Source organism: Halichoerus grypus, chromosome 15, assembly GCF_964656455.1.
Source record: "Halichoerus grypus chromosome 15, mHalGry1.hap1.1, whole genome shotgun sequence".
In the NCBI taxonomy this organism is placed as follows: Eukaryota; Metazoa; Chordata; class Mammalia; order Carnivora; family Phocidae; genus Halichoerus; species Halichoerus grypus.
In genome coordinates, this window is record NC_135726.1 from 56246977 (window position 1) to 56267748 (window position 20772).

General features: G+C 45.3%; 1 pseudogene; it reads right to left on the reverse strand.

The window, feature by feature from the left end:
* Nucleotides 1–16430: 16430 nt before the first annotated feature.
* LOC118525530 (vomeronasal type-1 receptor 4-like) lies at nt 16431–17348 on the reverse strand (annotated as a pseudogene).
* Nucleotides 17349–20772: the final 3424 nt, after the last annotated feature.

The window sequence follows — 20772 nt, forward strand, 5'->3', positions numbered from 1 at the left end:
TTGGCCCAGGATCCACATATCTGAGTGGCCACCGACAGACACAAAACCACAGGTTAGTTTCCACGACTATTTGGGGCCTCTGTGTACCCCTCACAGAAATAGAAGAAAATAGGGAGAGGGGGCCATTTTAGGTGTTAAAATAAAGATTCATTAATCATTTAATAGAATTTCTTCGGGCAGATCCTGATTCAAAAACTATTTCAAAAATGTTAATTCTTAGACAAGTGTTAACTTTTAGATCATTGCAGAGAATGATCACCCAGACCCAGGGCTTTTAAAAAAGTGTAAGTGACTTATATTAATTTATCTTTTATGCCAATGTGTTCATGAGAACTTGTTTGGAGCTGGTTGAAATTCAGAGCCCTGATCATGAAGCCATAAATGAAACAGAGCAGCTCCCAGTCCAACAGAGAGGCAAGAATTATCCTACCTTAATTTGTCCTTGGGAAATGCTTCGCGCTACTCAATTTTGGTCATTTAAAGTTTGAAGGAGGGGCGCCTGGCTGACTCAGTCGCTGGAGTATGTGACTCTTCATCTTGAGGTGGAGAGTTCCAACCCCACACTGGGTGCAGAGTTTACTTAAAAAAAAAAATTCGAAGAGGAAATTGTACTTTACACTGGATCTTCAAATATGTTTGCCTCAAGATTAGATATGGCATTTCTTCTAATATAATCTATTATGATAAATTTTGTTATCTTTTTATGACAGTCTGTGGTAATGTGTTCTATTGCTGTTTTCAAAGAAATAATGTATTTTCCTATTACACTCTATTTTCCCATTAGATCCCATTTATGTATGTATGTATGTATGTAAACTCTGCCCCAATGTGGGGCTTGAATTCACTACCCCGAGATCAAGAGTTGCATGCTCTACTAACTGAACCAGCCAGGTACTCCTAATCCCATTTAGTTTTTGATTAACTAATTTCATTTTCTTCTTCTTTTTTTTAAAAGATTTCATTTATTTGTTTGAGAGATAGAGAGCACATGAGTGGGGTGTGGGGAGAGGGATAAGCAGGCTCCCTGCTGAGCAGGGAGCCCGACCCACCGGTGTTCCATCCCAGGACCCTGGCTGGGATCATGAACTGAGCCAAAGGCAGATGGCAGATGCTTAAACGACTGAGCCACCCTGGCGTCCCCCTCTTATAATCTTTTGTTTTTCTGCTTCAGTTTCTTTTTTTTTTCCCCCACTACAATATTTTTTTTAAAGATTTTATTTATTTATTTGACAGAGAGAGACACAGCGAGAGAGGGAACACAAGCGGGGGAGTGGGAGAGGGAGAAGCAGACTCCCTGCTGAGCAGGGAGCCTGATGTGGGGCTCGATCCCAGGACCCTGGGATCATGACCTGAGCCGAAGGCAGCCGCTTAGCGACTGAGCCACCCAGGTGCCCCCGCTACAATATCTTAAGATGAACACTTCCTATAAATTTTATATTTGTATATAATATGGCCATTTAGACTAAGGAATTTCCCCCTGAACGAGGTTTTGCCCTGCTCCTAAGTTTTGGCATAAAGTGCTTGATCTTTTATTTCCTTCTCTATAATTTCCATTTGAATTTCATTTTTGATTTTAAGGAATTTGATTTCAGAATTTCTGGAAATGTAGTGAATAGTTTGACCATACCTAATCTTATAAAGAAGTTAAATAGTGTAGTTATATTTACTTTTGTTTAATTATGACAAAGGGGAACTATAGAGTGTAAAATATCCAGTTTTCTAATATATTGAATTTTCTTTTTGAACCCAATTACATGATCACTTTTTCCAAGTGTTTTATGGTACAGTATAAGGTCCCTAAATATGGAATCTGCATTTCACATATATATAAAACATGTTAAGTCTGGTGGAGAAATTTTTTTTTTAATTTTATTATGTTAGTCACCATACAATACATCATTAGTTTTTGATGTAGTGTTCCATTATTCATTGTTTGCGTATAACACCCAGTGCTCCATGCAGTACGTGCCGTCCTTAATACCCATCACCAGGCTAACCAATCCCCCCTCCCCCCTCCCCTCTAAAACCCTGTTTGTTTCTCAGGTCCATAGTCTCTCATGGTTCATCTCTCCCTCCAATTCCCCCCGCCCATTTTTCCCTTCTCCTAATGTCCTCCATGTTATTCCTTATGTTCCACAAATAAGTGAAACCATATGATAATTGACTTTCTCTGCTTGACTTATTTCACTTAGCATAATCTCCTCCAGTTCCATCCATGTTGATGTAAAAGTTGGGTATTCATCCTTTCTGATGGCTGAGTAAAATTCCATTGTATATATGAACCACATCTTCTTTATCCATTCATCCGTTGAAGGGCATCTCGGCTCTTTCCACAGTTTGGCTATTGCGGACATTGCTGCTATGAACATTGGGGTGCATATGGCCCTTCTTTTCACTACATCTGTGTCTTTGGGGTAAATACCCAGCAGTGCAATTGCTGGGTCAGAGGGTAGCTCTATTTTTAAATTTTTGAGGAACCTCCACACTGTTTTCCAAAGTGGCTGTACCAACTTGCATTCCCACCAACAGTGTAAGAGGGTTCCCCTTTCTTAGTGGAGAAATTTTTTAAAAATCCATTGCCTTATTTCTCATTCAAATTGGTACTGTGTTACTAGTAGAAGATTATGTAGGTGTAGTTTGAACAAAAGGTAAAAGGGGAGACGGCGGCGGGCAGAGAGGTGGGAGCAGGCCACGTTGTGCACTGGGGAGTCCAGGGATGTGCAGAATTCAGTGGTTTCATTTTCTGTCCCCCATAGGACAACAGAGTCCCTGGGACAGACCAACCCTGATGGACCCCACCAGGCTCTCGATGGAACAGGGGAAAGAATTCTTAAAGCAGCTTGGGATTCCACAGAGAGACGTAAGTGTGGGAGAGGTTGGGCAGGCGACATGAGGAGGAAGGAGGTGGCCTCCCGGTCTAGTGCTGAGGCAGCTTCTCCTCCCATGACCATGCCCCGGGGTGAAAGCCCATGATTAGCAACGTGGATATTTGGGCGCTGGCCAATTACAGGGACGTGCAGTGATCAGATGGCAAGCAGAGGCGACTGTGGTGGCCTCGGTTTCCACCTGGGGACCACCGGCGTTCCCTATACCCACAGCTCCCCCTCGTGCAGGCCATCGGCAAACTCACTGTTGAACCCGATGAAGAGCCTTTGCTCTCTGATTAGCGCTGCGTTCAAGAGCGCACGAAAAATTGGGAGTCTGTTTATGATCTTCCATGACCGAAGGCTTCCTGCCGTGTGCAGAACTCTGACTGCATCTCGATCCTCTCTCCTCTCTGTCAGCTTGACTTGATGACAGAGAAATGGGTCGTCGTTGCCGCCGTGGAGGTAATGCTGCGGTTTCCCCTGATGCCGGGAGAGGACCCTAGTGCGCGCTGTGTCCCCAGCAGGACATGTCAGCCTCCAGGGGCCCGGCCTCCCACAGCTGTGCCGAGACACGAAGACCAAGAGGAGAGGTGGGACGAACATCGCGGAGGGATGAGGGCGAGGCCTGGGGGCGGGGATTCCCTACGGGGCGCACACCTGCCGGGAGGCTTCTGCCCTGCGTGACCCTCTCCGTCACCCGGGCTTTTCTTTGCGAGCTTCGCCCGTCCTCGTGAGCTGACACGGCAACCTCAGGTTGCGGGTCCCTGTGCGGCTTTGTGCCCCTGCTGAAAAACCCGCTTGTTGTCATGGTGACGGGGGGTCACGTAGGAAGTGTCACAGGTGTTCATTAGCACCGCATCAAATCCCTGCAAACCTTTGTCAGAGGAAGTGGCAGGTTTTCTCGGTAAGATGTTGATCTGTGGAAGCTGAGTTTTCTGGAAAACCGTAGGGAAAGAATCACTAGTTGTTGGCCTGCTTATTGGTTTTGATAAATATGGGAAGAGGCTTTAAGCTTGGAGGGAGCGGCTGGACGAAAACCCAGGACGCGGGCCTGAGTTACACTGATGTTTTCAGGGAGGACCTGTACGGGCGTTCAGGCTGCAAATCTAATTTCACCATTTATAGACCAAGTGGCCTTTTCTCAGGCAGTGTCCTATCCTGGGAGTAAGTAATGATGGAAAAACATCACAGAATGGCACAGAATGGGACATCAGTTCATGAGAGACCACATCACTGTGGGTGTACTTAGTGATCAGCGAGCCCCCCATCCAATCCAGGCAGAGAAGTAGGGGTATGAGGGACTTCTGTCTCTGTGTCTACATAATTTTTTTTTTTTTTTTTTGGTCCTTTTCTTGTGAGTAGAGAATCCAACAATCCGTCCCTGAGGGAGAAAGACCAGAAGCCCGAGGGTATGGCAGGGGATTGCATATACCAGCAGCCCCCGAGACCCCCTATAGCTCAGAGCATGAAGAAGCTACAGAGAGGACCGGTGGGGCAAAGGGATCCCTCCCCAGAAGAGGCGTGTACCAGGGTAAGTGGGAGCTTGAGTGTTTCAGGAACATGGGCCCTGGGTCTGTGTCCTCTCCCCCAAACGAATATCCAACTCCAAATATCTGTCCTGACATGAACCTCTGAAAGCCGCCCCTGATTTCCGCTGTCTCACTGAGCACTCTCCCTCCGTCCGCAGGTGAAGTGCAAGAACTGTGGGGCCTTCGGGCACCTGGCCAGCAGTAGGAGGTGCCCCGTGAAGCACTGGGCGTGGGGCCTTGACCCCCAGCCCTTGGGCTCCAGCAAGAATGAAAACTTGGAACCCAAGAGGCCTCAGGACTTACAGAACCCAGGGTCCTTCCACAGGACGGACAGCAGGAGGGAACCAAGACAGAGGTGCGGAATCACAGGGTCAGAGCGATTCGTGGGCAGTGGAGCCCCCCTTTCCCCTAAACAAGGGCGAGGTCTGGGCCCCAGGAGTGTTCCTGGTTCCCGGTCTCTGTGTGGGCAGGAAGGTCAGGGGCGTCCAGACAGTTCACATGATTTGCTCTGCAGGCCAGGAGAGCAGAAGAGGGAGACTCTGCCACTGAGACCACCCGTCAGACAGCCACAGAAGCAGCAGAGCTCCGGGAAGGAGCCCATGGACGTGGGTGCCCACCTGAGGGTGAGTCTCTGCTTCCCTGCTCCGGGCCTCCATCTGCGTTCCGCTTCATTCTGTGCCGCTCGGGTGTGCGGGGTTACATTCAAACCCGGGCTGGCCTGGAGGGACCGCCTAGGACTCCTCCGTATTTTTCCTATTCCAGTTTCTTTATTTGAAGCACGTATTTTTTCTATTTTGTGCAAGTCTGGCCGGCAAGTGTTTGTGGAGGCGTTTCCGTGCCCAGGCGAAGGGTTCTATCAGATGTATTCTGTGATCTTAATCAAGACGAGGCATCTTTCGGGCGCCTGGGTGGCTCAGTTGGTTAAGCGACTGCCTTTGGCTCAGGTCATGATCCTGGAGTCCCGGGATCGAGTCCCGCATCGGGCTCCCTGCTCGGCAGGGAGTCTGCTTCTCCCTCTGACCCTCCTCCCTCTCATGCTCTCTGTCTCTCATTCTCTCTCTCTCAAATAAATAAATAAAAAATCTTTAAAAAAAAAAAAAAAAAAAGACGAGGCATCTTTCAAAATTCTGTAAATACTCCCAAATCACCCTTCAAAAGGATGGTTGCCATTTACACTCTGCACGTTGTATGCTCCCTGGATCTTAACAACAAACGGCATAAGGAAAGTTTTAATTGTCATATCTGATAGGCAACAAAACTAGACGGGTATTGTAATTGTCCCCCCCCACCTCTGAGGAGCGGATCTCTGCAAATGTGTGATGACTGTTTGCACGTCTTTTGCTGTGACGTTTAGTTTCGTATGTGCTGTCTGCTTAAATTGGGTTGCTCCTTTTTTTCCTTCTGATGTAGAGAAAATCCTGAGTATTACTTACTTCCCCCTATTTATTATCTGAGTCTGCTGTTTTACCTTTGTCCTCCGTTGCTTCTGATTTCCAGTTTCTGCTGTAATAGGGCTGAATGCGTCAGTCCTGTGTGGCGGATGGTTGAGAGTTGTGATTCCTGAGGGTCTAACACGAGTTTCCTTCTCCCACAGCGCCCCACCAGGCCACTGCCCGTCCAAACAAATACTAAGCCATCTGATCTGGGCCCCGTCCCCACAGGTCAGCCACTAGTCGTGACACCTGACATGCGGTCTACACTGCCTCTCAGTAAAGCCCCGGAAGTGCGTGCTTGTGAACCAGCCCAAAGGTGTGGGGTGGACTTGCCCTGCCAAGCTCTAAAAAGCTCCTGCCAGGACCCGCCTCTCATTGCCAAGTTGACAGCCAGCAGGCCTGACGTTGTCTCCCCTGATGTTCCCCATTCTGCCAGGAAGACACTGGCCCAGACAGAAGCCAAGCATCCTCCCGTGGCCTCGAGGCCCCACCCGCAGCCTATCGTGGGAAAATGTGGCCAGAACGCCAAACTCGGCATCCAGGCGCCGGGTAAGACGTCTCCTCAGGTCGCTCTCCAGACATGCCAGAACCCTCCAAAGAAAGCAAGATTCAGCCTCTTCTAAACCCCCAAGCTGAGTTCCCGGTGACCTGGTCTGGGGGCTGTCCGGGCTCTTCAGCTTCTCCCCAGTACACTTCTCTTGGATCCAAACAGATACCTCAAGTGACCGGGAAGACACCAGCCCAGATGCCCAGCTTTGACCCCCAAGCCCCACCCAACTCACCTGGTCTGAGCCCTGTCCAGGCTTGTGCCGGCCCTAACCTCCACCACCCAGGCATGTTCCAGGCCAGTGGGGGCAAGGATGGGACATGAGATGGGGCACGGCATGGCGGAGCTCCAGGTTTTCAACTGCTCCTGTCTCCCGCCAGAGAAGTCTACGCCTGCTGGTCAGAGCCCTCACATCTTAGAGGCGTCAGAAAGACAGGGTCCCCGGGTCCCAGTGAGAGGATCTTCTCTTCCCCCACTGAGGAGGATGCCTGAGGGTGGCCCCGTGGAGAGAAGACTGGGCATCCAGTGTCCCTTCACTGGAAGTGGCTAAAAGACGGGAAAAGAGGCAGGAGCACCTCTTTTCTGTGTCCTGTGAGTCAGGCACCTGTGGAGGTGACACTGGGGGTCACCAGGCAGACACCGCCTTTAAATTTTGTGCATTTAAGTTGTATTTAAAATGGAGCTTATGAAGTTGTCACTTGTTGTCCTTTGTAAATCAGGTATTGTTTAAGAAACGGAGTCAACATGGGGAAGCCGTGTTATACCTTAATGTCAATAGAAAGCTATGCAATTCGTCTGTGCGGGTGGGCAAACGACGAAAACTTGGGTAACTGGGAGATGATTGTGGAGAAGCACTGCACCCCTGGAACAGTGCCCCCTCCTGGGTGTAGAATTTTCCACTTTGAGGGAGTGTTTCAGTGGGAATTCTCTTTGCCTTGGGGCATGGGGCATATTCTTTGAACCTTTACATTTTGTTATTAAAAAACCGTTGCAATGTTATGGTTGATTACTTTCTTTCAGGATTAATAAAATTCTCTGAAACAGAACATGTCTTACGGCTTTTTTTTTATTCCTCCTTATCACCTCGGGTCCATTTATTTTTTCTTCATCCAGTTTTACCTGAGTAAAGAGGAGGTTCATACAGTCTAATCCAAGGATCTGTAACTTTTAAGAAATACAGACTCTCAGGCACAAGCCAGCCCTACTGAACCAGTATCTGGGGTTCTTAATAATAATTCCAGGTGTTTCATATGCAGGTTGAAGTGTGATAAGTGCGAAAATAGACTGGTTCTCAGTCTGCACATCAGAATCACCTGGTGAGCTTTAAATACCATAACGAGTGGTTCCTACCCCCCAGGGATATTCATTTGTTGGGTTTGGTTTGAAACGTGGCATGAGATAATAGAAAAAATATAAATATAGGTCTCTGCCCCTGGTTCCTGATACAGAGCTCCTAAAATCCCTGCAATTTCTTAAGTGATAAGGGCCCTGGGAGCATCTCTTGTGCTAATGAGACAACTCTGGGTGGGCTCCTGGGTGGGGCTGGTCATCAGAAAGACCAAGCCATGATCAGAAGCTTGGGAACTCGCAGACCCACCCCCACCCCCCTTCTCTAGAGAGGGGAGGGGCTGGAAATGGAGCCAATGGTCAATTATGCCCACGAGAGGAAGCCTCCATAAGATCCCAGTAGCAGGGCATTTGGAGAGCTTCCAGGCTGGCGAACACATCCACACCGGGAGAGTGACACACCCCAGTCCTTTAATAGACCGATAAACGTGAGTGTTTCCCTGAGTTCTGTGAGCTGCTCTAGCAAATTAATCAAACTCAAAGAGGGAGTTGTTGGAACCTCTGATCTATAGCTGGTCGCTCAGAAGCCCAAAATGTGTGTGTGTGGAGGGGGGTGCAAAAGTGCCAGAAGGGCTCCGTGTGACAGTAAAGGGGACACAGGAGGTGGAAACTGTTTCCTTACCTGTGTGGAAGTTGAGTGTCAAACCCCCTGTGGTGGTTTGGGGGTTTTTGTTTGTTTGTTTGTTTTTTAAAGATTTTATTTTAGGGAGAGAGAGAGAGAACAGAGAGTGAGCAGGGGGAGGGGCAGAGGGAGAGGGAGAGAGAATTCCAAGCAGATTCCCCACTGAGCGTGGAGCCCTAAGCGGGGCTTGATCCCACAACCCTGAGAACATGACCTGAGCTGAAATCAAGAGTCCGATGCTTGATGCTTGACCGACTGAGCCACCCAGGCGCCCCCTTTTGTGGTTATTTGTAATGCACAGCAAAGGTTAGGAAGCTGGAGGTAGAGCACAGAGAGAACACTACGTGGAACTGTTTTGGGGAACACTCTGTCCTGAATCAAAAAGAGCAAATGACACTTGTCAACCTAAAATTGTCAGGAGACAATATCGAAGCAAAAGCATTTATTTGGGATCAAAGAATTGCAATGCAGGGTGCAGAGATGTGGGTGGCAACCCAAAGAGGGTCTCACTAGGGAGCAGAAGTCAGGGGTTTTTAAGGACAAAAGTGAATGCTTGAATACGTTGCTTACAACGAATTTTTATTGGTGTCGATGGCAGAAGACGAATCTTGGCTTAACATAACTGGTTGCTAAAGTCCATCACTGTAAGAACTCGCAGGTGTGTTCGTGCATAGTCCTTGGGATATTTGTGGGTTGGCCCATTCAAAGTTCATGGTTCCACCGGGTGAGGACGGGCATGAGGCCCGCCTCCTGAATGACCTCCTGGCTCCACTTGAAAACCACTGGACGTAAGTGACACTATGTCATTTCAACTTTCACATTCTCTTCAGCGTGGGATTTCCCGGGGGGGCGGGGAGCAAACCAGATGTCCCCTTTCTCCCTGTGAGATTCTGTCTCAGGAGAGCTTCTCTGTCTTGCCAGGGCCATATTCCTAACAGGCAGTGTGATAGGACTGTCCAGGCTGCCTCCTGGTCGGGGGCCCCAAACCCAGGAAAAGATGGAGGGAAATCAAGAGACTCTTTACCCGTGCGGGTTCTTCAACTTGGGGCTCCCCAGGTTGCTTTAATGAGGGTTTCTTTGAAACAGAAATAACACCTCCAGAGCCCCCATCAGGGACTGCAGAATAACAATATGATACAGCCATTAGCTTCCAAGTCTCAGTGAGTCCCCAGGCTCCTCTGTCCCTGGGCCTGCTCAGCATGTGGGAGAAAGCCAAGAGCAGTTGGAAACGTGAGCCCTACAATCACCAGCAGTGCTTTGATAAATGGGAAATTCAGGATCCACAAAAGAAATTCTCATTATGTTGATCCAGGAACCTGTGATCTGTGTTAGTGTCCTGAGTGTTTTTGAGGCAGGTGATCTAGAGACAAGAACTAAGAAAAACCCACTGGCAAATCTTGACTTAAAGATCCACCTGGTATGCATTTTGATTTTGCAGTGTAATTTCCAGCATTTGATATTCTTTTCTTCTATTACCCAGCTGGTCAATTGGACCAACCTGGGAATGAATACATTTGAAAGAAGACCTTTGTCCCCCTTTCTATATTTAAAAAATTTTTATTTCTACACATGAATAATTATTTAAAACATACATGTGACATTTGATTTCTTTCCCAGAGTATGCCTGAACACTGTATTCATTTAAGGACATTAACCCATCCTTCTTGCTGCTAACGCTTGGTCCATGTTGGGAGCTGAACTAAGTGTTTTACACACTTTAGATCATTCCATCTTTCTCACAGCCCTGATTCCCAGGGTAGATGTACAGGTGCCAATGGAAAGAGAGAGGACACATCAGGTGTTGGTTTGCCAACTGGGGAGCTTCCCAGGTGAACTCTGAAGCCAGCCCCCTACACAGAGGGCAAGGAGAGACCAAAGAGGCACATCACTCTAGATGGGTAGGTGGCAGGTGTAAGAAGCAACACACACATATGTACGTAGGGTACTGAGTGAAACTCATGCATACAGACAACATGATCTACATTTCTCATATGGGAGAAGTCAGGGTTGGTTGAAAATGCACATTTCATATTTTAATATGCACAAGATTCTAGTGGGGTCTTATTACAGACTCTGTTTCAGGAAGTCTGGGGTGGGCCCTGAGATTCCACATTTTAACAAGGCCCGGTGATGCCAAAGTTATGGGTCCATGGATCACCCCTTGAATGGCAAGGAGCTAGAACATTAAGAAAGCACTCCTTGGATAATTCTAAAATCAAGAAGTTTATGGCTTGTTCCTGGGTTTCGGCCGCTACAAAAAAATGTTTCCACAAACAAAAGGTCTAAAATAATAACAATAATTTAACACATACATTAGATATCATTTAACTGTTTATTTTATAAATATTTATATTATAAATTGTTATTACACCAATGTATAAAACCACAAATTAATCCATGAGATCTCATCATTCCGATTTTATGAGAATATTGTATAAAACATCTAGTGAACTGTTGAGACTGAGTTTGAATCTAGTTATTGGGCCTAGAATTTAATTTAAACAGATGTCTGGAAGAGGTTTAACAATTGAGAGAAACAATAAAAAGGAGATAAGAAGGTAACAACAGATAATGGTTTTAAAACATTTATTTGGTATAAATCAGGTAACCATACGCTAACTAAAAATTGATAGAGTGGGAAGTATTCATCATCATAGGAAATGTTCAAGATGTATTTCCAATTCTGAGTATGTTTTTACATCATCGTAGAACTATTTATAAGTCTTGGTTTTTGAAAATATCTCTGTATATTAATAGTTTCCACTGATCTTAATTTTAGTATTTGGGGACAATAAAGATGACTGTATTATGATTATGATTCTTACTGAAATAAATGAAATAGTAGTTCATACAGATGAGAGGGGCAAAATGCAATTGGAGAAAATAGAAAATTTCTGGGTCGGGGATATATTTATAATGATGAGGGAATATCCAGTATGAGATGTGTTTCTAGTGAGCACATTTAAAATTTGGGATTTCAGATTTCAAATTCTCAAGGCTTAAAAGTCAAGGCTGATGTGAACTAATTTTGTATACCTTTTTTTAAGATTTTATTTATTTGAGAGAGAGAGAGAGAGAGAGAGAGAGTGCCCGCGCGCGCCGGTGGGGGAGGGAGGTGCCGAGGGGGAGGGAGAAGGATAAGCAGGCTCCATGCAGTGTGGAGCCTGCTGCGGGGCTCAGTCTCAGAACCCCGAGATCACGACCTGAGCCAAAACCAAGAGTCAGAACTTAACCAACAGCACCACCCAGGCGCCCCTGATTCTTCTTTGTAAGATCAGCCTAAAGAAAAAAATCCCTAGGGATCTCCATATATGTAAGTTGTGGATCCATAATCTCCATGACCTGTTTGGGGAACTCATGGGCAATTTCCTTTAGCACAACCTCAGTAATTCCTATGGGGGGGTGAAATAATGAATTAACGGGAAGACCGTTAATGCCATTTGCCAGAACTGCCTGAAATCTGCGATGGTAGCGCCCCCCGTACTTAGGACCCAGCCTTCTCCTGGAGCCTAACGAAGCAGCCACCCAGGGGGACAGTGTTCCCTTCACTTATGAGTGCCCGGCAAGTGAAATTAATGGGTTTCTAAAAAATGTTCAGACCTGCAGTGTCCCCAATCTGTAACTTCAATGTCGATGTCATCAAGGAAAATATTTTAACATAAAAGATTGTAGTTTCGGGGCGCCTGGGTGGCTCAGTCGTTAAGCGTCTGCCTTCAGCTCAGGTCATGATCCCAGCGTCCTGGGATCGAGCCCCGCATCGGGCTCCCTGCTCCACGGGAAGCCTGCTTCTCCCTCTCCCACTACCCCCTGCTTGTGTTTCCTCTCTTGCTGTGTCTCTCTCTGTCAAATAAATAAGTAAAATCTTAAAAAAAAAATTGTAGTTTCAACCAAATTGCAATATAAGCCCTCCTCTCTCTAGTCTCCCTTTTTTCAATACAACACCTTGTGGCTCTGAATGAATGCAGGTTTCCTCTTCCAGCTGAGACCAATTTTGTGTCATCCTCGCTTAATATTTACTCTAAAGTGGATTTTTCTGTGTTATTATATTTCTGAAGTTTTATAGCTTTCCATGTACATGACAAAATGTGAATCCGCATCAGAAATGGCCATTTATTTTTTACTATAAATGGCCAGATAGTACATCTTTTACTCTTTGTAAGCTGTGCGGTCTGGGCAACCACTCCATCCTGCCCTGGTTGGATCAGCAGTACGTAAACACAGGGCATAGCTGAGTTCCAATGAAATGGGGCACTGTGGTCCTGGAGAAGAACCGGAACCAGGCCCTTTTGGATCTGCGCGCCCTGGGTTCTGCCCACGCAGACCCCCATGTAAGTACTCCTTTCATCCACATTTAATTGGGCAAATTTCCCTTTGAGCCTCGTTTCCCCATCTGTCACACTGTGGATGCATAAGTGGCAACGTTTTCTCCTCTTCTGTCACTCAGCTCTGTGACTTCCTGGAGAACCACTTCCTAGATGAGGAGGTGAAACTCATCAAGAAGATGGGCGACCACCTGACTAACCTCCGCAGGCTGGCGGGCCCCCAGGCTGGACTGGGCGAGTATCTCTTCGAGAGGCTCACTCTCAAGCACGACTAGGTGGAGACCAGCAGCCTTTGAGGGGGCCCCTCTGACAGCCCCCTGGTGCCAGAGCTTGTGCCTCAGCCTCTCCCTGCAGCCACGAGACAGCTTTTTAACCACCCTGGAGCCCTCTCCCAAGCTGTGGACCAAATGGAAACAATTAAGCTTTTTGCTGCAAACAAAACAAATGGTGGCATGACAATGAAACTCCAGGCTCCAGCTGTCCCCAGAAGTAACAGATGAGCTGGCAAACATTGTCAGAATCAACTTTTGCAGAAATGTGCAACAAAGAAAAAATTCCAACCAGAAGAAGATGGTGCTTTGATCTAGGAAAGCAAGAGCACTGGGGTGTATTAAATGGCCTGCCTGTTGTCACAAGCCCGCCCCTCACTTCTGTTCCTATTGCTGATGCCAGAAAGAGTAATTCGAACCTCCTCTCAAAGAATTGTGCTTGAACATTTGGACCCATCTGCCTCAAGGTAGGGGAAGGGCTTGCCTTTGCTTCACCAGAATCCTAATGTTCCCAGGACTCGGGCAGCTTCCCAGGCCTGGAGAGGACATTGAAGCTCCGTGCCTATTGCCCATACCTGGCCCTGGGCCCCTCTTCCGTCTGGCTGTTCGTGAATTCTACCCTTTTATAGTAAACCCCTAATCTCGTGAGTAAACTGTTTTTCTGAGCTCTGGGAGCAGCTCTAACAAGTTGATCAAACCCACGGAGGGGGCTGGTCAAGAGCACTTGGACAGTGATGGAGGTTTGAGGAGGAAAGAGCACCTGGACAGTGATGGAGGTTTGAGGAGGAAAGAGCACCTGGACAGTGATGGAGGTTTGAGGAGGAAAGAGCACCTGGACAGTGATGGAGGTTCGAGGAGGAAAGAACACCTGGTCAGTGATGGAGGTTTGAGGAGGAAAGAACACCTGGGCAGTGATGACTAAAACAAGAGGAAGGTTTATCATCTCATGTAATAGGATGCCTAGAGGTCGCCGTTCAGATGTGACAAGTATTCCAGGAAGTTGTCAGACCCAGCCTCCTCTCTTCCCACTCCACCCCATCACCATGTGGCTCTCTCTCTGAGTGGCAAGACAGCTGTCTCGTTAAATGATGTGATGGTCAATTTTATTGGTCAGCCTGCCTGGGGCATGGGGTGCCCCCATACTTAGTTAAACATCATTCTGTATGTGTCTCTGAGGGTGTTTGTGGATGAGATTAACATTTGAACCAGTAGACTAAAGCAGATTGCCTTCCCCAGTGTGGGTTGGCCTCCTCCAATTCCTTGAAGTCCCGAATAGAACAAAGATGTTGAGTAAAGGAAAATTTGTCCCCTCTGCCTGTCTTTGAGCCAGGACATAGGTTTTCTTTTGCATTCAGACTCGGACAGGTGGCGTCTCTGGATTACAAACTACAGGTTTTGGGATTTCTCAGCCTCCATTAATCTCATGAGCAAATACCTTATAATACACCCTCCTTTCCCATTTATGCCCATACTATCAAGATACACAATTGCACCTTGATTGCATGAATGTGGTTTTACGGATGTGAATGGTGGTGGGTGTGGTCAGGGTGGGTGTATTCAGTGGGAGTTATGGAGGAATACTTGAGAGTGTGTGAGATGTGAGGGTATATGATTGTATCTGAATATATGTTGTGTATACACATGTGTTGTTTATGTGCAAATGTGTTTGCATGTGTGTTCAATAAGGGTTATCTACCCTTATGCCTCTAGTCTCTGACTAGGATATGAGGAGTACTTGATAGTGGACATCAAATTGTGTATTTACTTTTTAGGGAAAAACAATTACTTTGAACTCCTTTTATGTTTCTTAATTACAAAAGCAATCACAGGTGATTACTGCACATTCAGCAAAAAGTAGGTGTGGAAAAATGTGGTAACCACCCAATGCTATTTAAATGAATAAGCAGCATTGCTTATCCCAGGCTTCTAGAATGTCCATTTAACCCTCTGATTCCAGGGCTTTTATTTGTAAGAGACACTTTTCCATTTCTATCTTTCATGGATATTCTGTTTAGACTTTTTATCCCTACTGGAGGTTGGGAAAGGTCAATATTCATAAATTGTGTTGCTAAAAAATTTCCATATCACCTCCACTTCCAAATTAATTAGTGTTACAGGATTTTTATTGCCTTAGAACCCGCGGTTCTTGGTCAAGCCACTTTGAAGAATTAAGAGGTAGACCAGCTGAAGACTGGTGGGCAGCAAGGCAAAGTTTATTGAGCCATAGTACGAAGCTCCCAGAGTGGGAGGGGACCTGAGAGGGTTGCCGTTTTGGCATTCAAATCTAGGGGTTTTTGTAAGCTCTTTTGCAGAACTATCTTGAGCATCCTGAGAGTGGGCCGCTGTGGATTGGCCACTAAGGTGTGCCAGTCAGGACTCTGATCATGCCCCTGTCTACCTATTGGGTTATTGTTCATGTGTTGATGGTCTTTTGGGCTGACATATGGCGACTAACTGCCTCGACTTTTTGATAGTGATCAATGTTTTACGGTTAATTGTTTTGTTTCGGGATGTTTTGCAAAAGTTACTTCTGCAGAGGCTGCTCAACAGGATGCTATCCTGGTCTTGTTTAAGCTGTCAAACAGGATGCCAGTGCGGTTTTGTCTTAGTTGTCCTGGCCCCCTGTTTTCTTGTTGGGGACCCTGGTCCTGACTAAGTGTCCAATTAACTCCTAACAGCATGGTGAGATAAATATCAGATAAAAAAGAATTTAAAGAAAAAGCAGTTTGCAATTATTTGAATAAGAATTATTTTAATGTTCCTGAATGTGCAATTATCCAATATTATTTGATGGAAAAATATTAATCTGACAACATACACATATAAATATATAATTGTTTCCCCTTGGCCACAGGAGATACGTTCCAAGACCCCCAGTGGATGCTTGAAACTGCCCATAGTACTGAACCCTATACGTACTTTGTTTTTTCCATACATACATATGTATGATAAAGTTTAACTTATGAATCAGGCATGGTAAGAGATTAACAACAATAAGTAATAATAAAATAAATAATTAGAACAATATACTGTGATAAAAGTGTGAATGTGGTCCCTCTCTCTCTCTCCCTCTCTCAAAATATCTTATTGTGTTGTACTCACCCTTCTGATGATGATGATGTGAGATGATAAAAATGCCTATGTGATGAGATTAAGTGTGATGAATATGGTGGGCTTGTGATTGAGCACTCCGCTGCTATTGACCTTCTGACAATAAATCAGAAGGAAGGATTGTCTGCTCATGGGCTGCAGTTGACTTCAGGGAACTCACTGCAGAGAGTGAGACTTTGGGTAAGGAGGACTACCATACATTAACCTGATGAATACACCACATTTCATTTATAAATGCTATTGATGTTGTTTATTTAGTAGCAGGAGCTCAGTTTGTCTTGTTTATCCCTCTCTTGTAATGTAGATATTTTATAAATGTGCTTATACATTGAAAGGGGCTAATAAATAAGCAACCATTGTGAATATGCATATAACTTACATATTCATGAAAAGTTTAGGGGATTTTGTTTCCTTATCCAGGCAGCGCAGAGGGTGGACATTCTGGGGTCACGGCTCATGAGAATGTAGGGACTGACAGTAGGAAAACATGCAGCGAGTAGTGTGAAAGCATTCCTCAGCCACAGACGGGGCTTGTTAATAACCGACAAACATGGAAGATAGAGGACAGTGTCCATAAAAAAAGAAAGAAGCATACCAGGACAAAGATGCTTTGGGTGGCTGTGGTCTCAGGGGAGGATCTTGGGGAGACAGTGTTCTATGAATGTATTGGACTCACTGCCTGTGCCTTTGCAGGATGAAAACCTGGACCAGCCCATGAGCCCCAAGCAGAAACCATCATGGAATAATAGGAATGGCACATAGAGTGACTCTGTGATTTTGCTGTAATATACTGCATTACAGTAGTCATGATCTGCTTTCCTTATGATGTTTGTGCTATTCCTTTTGTCAGTCACATGAAAAGGAACCAAAATACTTTGCATTATAGTCAAGATCCAGCAGAGGATGTTGGTGGTGCCCAGGTACCTGGGAGCTTTTATTTGAAGCCCCTCCCACCTGGAGTCCCCAGGACTGATCACGATCACCTGGAAGACACTCAAGAGGCAGGTGGTTCCAACGGCCACATTCCTGCCCACTCTGTGAACATAGAAAACAAGTTTGCATCCAAAATCAAGGGAATGTTTCAACCCAAAAGCGGCCATTGTCTGAGGAATTCCTTTAGAAAAAATAACTAAGAGTTTGGCTACAGTCAGGTGTTTGAGAATCAAATCTGTGGACCTAAGCTTGTATCCTGTCAGATAAAGGAAGAGATAATATAAAAAAAAAACAGAGAAATTCCCCAGAATTCCAACTATAGTTTGCAATAAAAAGGTCATTCCCAACACCGAATCCCTGGTGGTCATTCTGTAAAATCCCAGAGAGTGAGATTCTTCTGAGCCAGATTCCTGCATGGGAACATGAGGCGTGAGATACATGCATCATGTTGGCTAAAATCCAATGTTCTCCACGTCCTGTAGTTCCCCTTTGGAAACAATTCTTTACAATATTTGCTTTAAACAAGTTTCCAAGGGCTGAATTTGTAACACTTAAAAGAGCTTTTTACATAATCTAGATCATTGCTATAAAGGACGTGTATGTAGTCCATCCTGTATTCTTCATAAATTGATGAGAGTCAGTGTTAGTATTTTCATGGAAAAGATAAGGAGCACTGAGGCAGAGAAAGTTCATTGATTTGTCAAGTTCAAGTTGTTTTTGTGGGAATGGGGAGATTTGCACCTGACTGGTCTGGCGTTATGGCAATGCATTTAAACACAATGCTGTTCTAACAAAGCTAGTTAGATGTATTCTTCAAAATACAGGTGCAGATTAGGACATTCTCATACCTCGTAATCTTATTTTAGATAAGTAGTAATTTTTTTCTAACAATTTTTCATTTATGTTTAAAGATTTATTGTATTGACCACTTACAATAATGAATTAATATTTAAATATCTCCACAAAATGTAGACTCACGGATTATAGTAAAATTCTAAGGACCTGCTCCATGACAAATTGTGTTTAAAGAGTCCACTATTAGCTTTATAGCATATTGGCAACTGACCCATTACTTTGCTTTTATGACACCTACCATGGGAACCACTGAATTCCAATGTCGTGCCCTAAATTGTGAGACTTGAAATGCCAATATGTGATAAGTTAGTGTAGAACAGCAACTCAATACTACTAATCTCAAATCTTAAGCTCATATGTTTAACATCACTTAAGAAAAAGTATGAGCAATAAGATTTGTGAAAAATCAAAATATAAGACATATACAAAATAATTTCTAAGCTTGAAAGTCTGCGTGTTTTACAAGTTGAAATTGTAGAGTTAAAAAGAAATTGTAGAGTTTGGCGTTAACATGAAAATAGTTTTAAACCAGAGAAGACATCACAAGATCTTTCCGGGCTAATAGTTGATATCCGAAACCCATTTTGTAATGTTACCACGTTCTTAATTGCTTCCCCCTTAATTTGAAGATGGAAAACAGTCTCCCCGGAATCGATAGACCAAGGACATAATCAGGAGGAAACAGCTATTATCTCCATAAGCTCTTCAGACACCCAGAATTAGAGAAATCATTTCCATTCCAGCAATTGCCATTTGGATGTACTGTTTCCGCACAGGTGTAGAGGACTCCTGTGGATTTATCCTAATCCTTATTACAAGCATGCAGGTATTACAGTCACACTGATACTGGCCCTGAAAATGCAGTCTAATTCCTGGAAGGCAGGCTGATTGATCTTAGTATGACAGTCCTTAAGCACTTTAAAGTCATGTGTCCTTATAACTTGGATTAAACGCCAACAGTCACCATCAGTTAGAATTACACGAAATCGTATGAGGAGCCATCAGGGGTTGATGTAGGTCTAGAAACCCATCTCCCTTCACTAACTCAGCTCATGCCTCAGAACTATTCCTCCTTCCCATGTGGCTTGGCACTGGACCAGAAGAATCTCTTTTTCTGATATAATCACTTTCCAAGACTCCTGATACCTCACTGCACTTGCAGATTCTGCCTCTCAGATTGAAATAGACAATACTCACCTGACTCCCTCTAGCTGCCGGGACGGTGGGCTCAGTGTGCTGGTTACAACCAGCAGTGTTTGTGGGACAGGGAGGGGGGCATCCAGACCGTGGGATATGGGCTTGCAGTTCTGTGACCTCACCTCCCTGCAGAATTATCTTTTCGCCTGTGGCCACAGTGGAAGCACAGGCTTGGGGAACTGAGAATATTTGTGAAAAACTTTTTTTTTTTCCTCTCCCAGCCGGTGGTTACCAAAAACAACAACAGGTTTGATGGGTTTCTAGTCATTATCTCCTTGATCTGTGAAGGCAGACAGGGTTTCACAGCGAGGGAACGAATACTGAGGCCAGACACGTGTGGGACCAGCAGGGAGGCTTAGGTGCTCACTGGATTCTCTACTCCCCTGAGAAGCTGTTCCTCCCAAAAGTGAGCCTGAACTAATTTTCAGACCACTGCTCTGTTTTATCACTTAAGTGGTAAGTTGAGAATGTAAACCAGACAACGTGCCTTAGAAGGATTTTTAAAGCAACGTGGTTTTAATTTTTTTTTTATTTTTTTAAAGATTTTATTTATTTATTTACTTGACAGAGAGAGACACAGGGAGAGAGGGAACACAAGCAGGGGGAGCGGCAGGCAGAGGGAGAGGGAGAAGCAGACTCCTGGCTGAGCAGGGAGCCCGATGTAGGGCTCGATCCCAGGACCCCTGGATCATGACCTGAGCCGAAGGCAGATGCTTAACTGAGCCACCCAGGCGCCCCAATCCTTTTGTTTTTCTTTCATACAAACGCACAATTTGATCCAGCTCCACTATCCAGAGCCCCCAGTTTCCCAGGGCAAGATTAGAATCCTGATGGTGCTCAGTCTCTAGTCTACATGTGTTTTACAGCCTTATACACAGATACCATGCACATGTGTATTCATACACAAATACAGTCACACGTGCTCACTTACACATATACACACACTTCCTGTAACAAACTCTCACTCATCCGAAACTCACTATATACAAGCACACGCACACTATAGAATAGACACAGTGTGTCATGCACACTACGACACACACAGCTCACTTATATTCATAAAGTCACACTCACACCATCAACACAGACATTTGTATCTCAGAAAGGTGTCCACATGTGTAAGCATCATGGTACGTCCAGACTTCTGGAGGTACAGAAAGGGGAGCCCTTTTTACTGTTTTTACTCTTTCTTTTTTTTTTTTAAAGATTTTATTCATTTATTTGAGAGAGAGAATGAGATAGAGAGAGAGAGCATAAGGGGGGGGAGGGTCAGAGAGAGAAGCAGACTCCCTGCTGAGCAGGGAGCCCGACGTGGGACTCAATCCCAGGACTCCAGGATCATGACCTGAGCCGAAGGCAGTCGCCTAACCACTGAGCCACCCAGGCGCCCTACTGTTTTTACTCTTTCTATCCCTGAACAACCCACAAAGATATTATTTAGAATGTGCAACATTAGAAGGTGCTGTAAGCATTAGTACTTCAGGTCTAGGTACATAGCAGGAAGGGTGGAATGTTAAGGGAGTGACTGTGTGTGTGTGTGTGTGTGTGTGTGTGTGTGTATGAGTGAGAGAGCAAGAGAGAGAGAGAGAGAGAGTGAACAAGCACAAGGTAAAATGAAGATACGGGGGAAGGGCATACAGGTAGGGTGCAGACAGCATGGGGATGATGGGGGGGAGTGCAGGAGTGTTGGGGAACGTCATCAAAAAGATAACATGTGACCACTGACTTGGGCACTCAGGG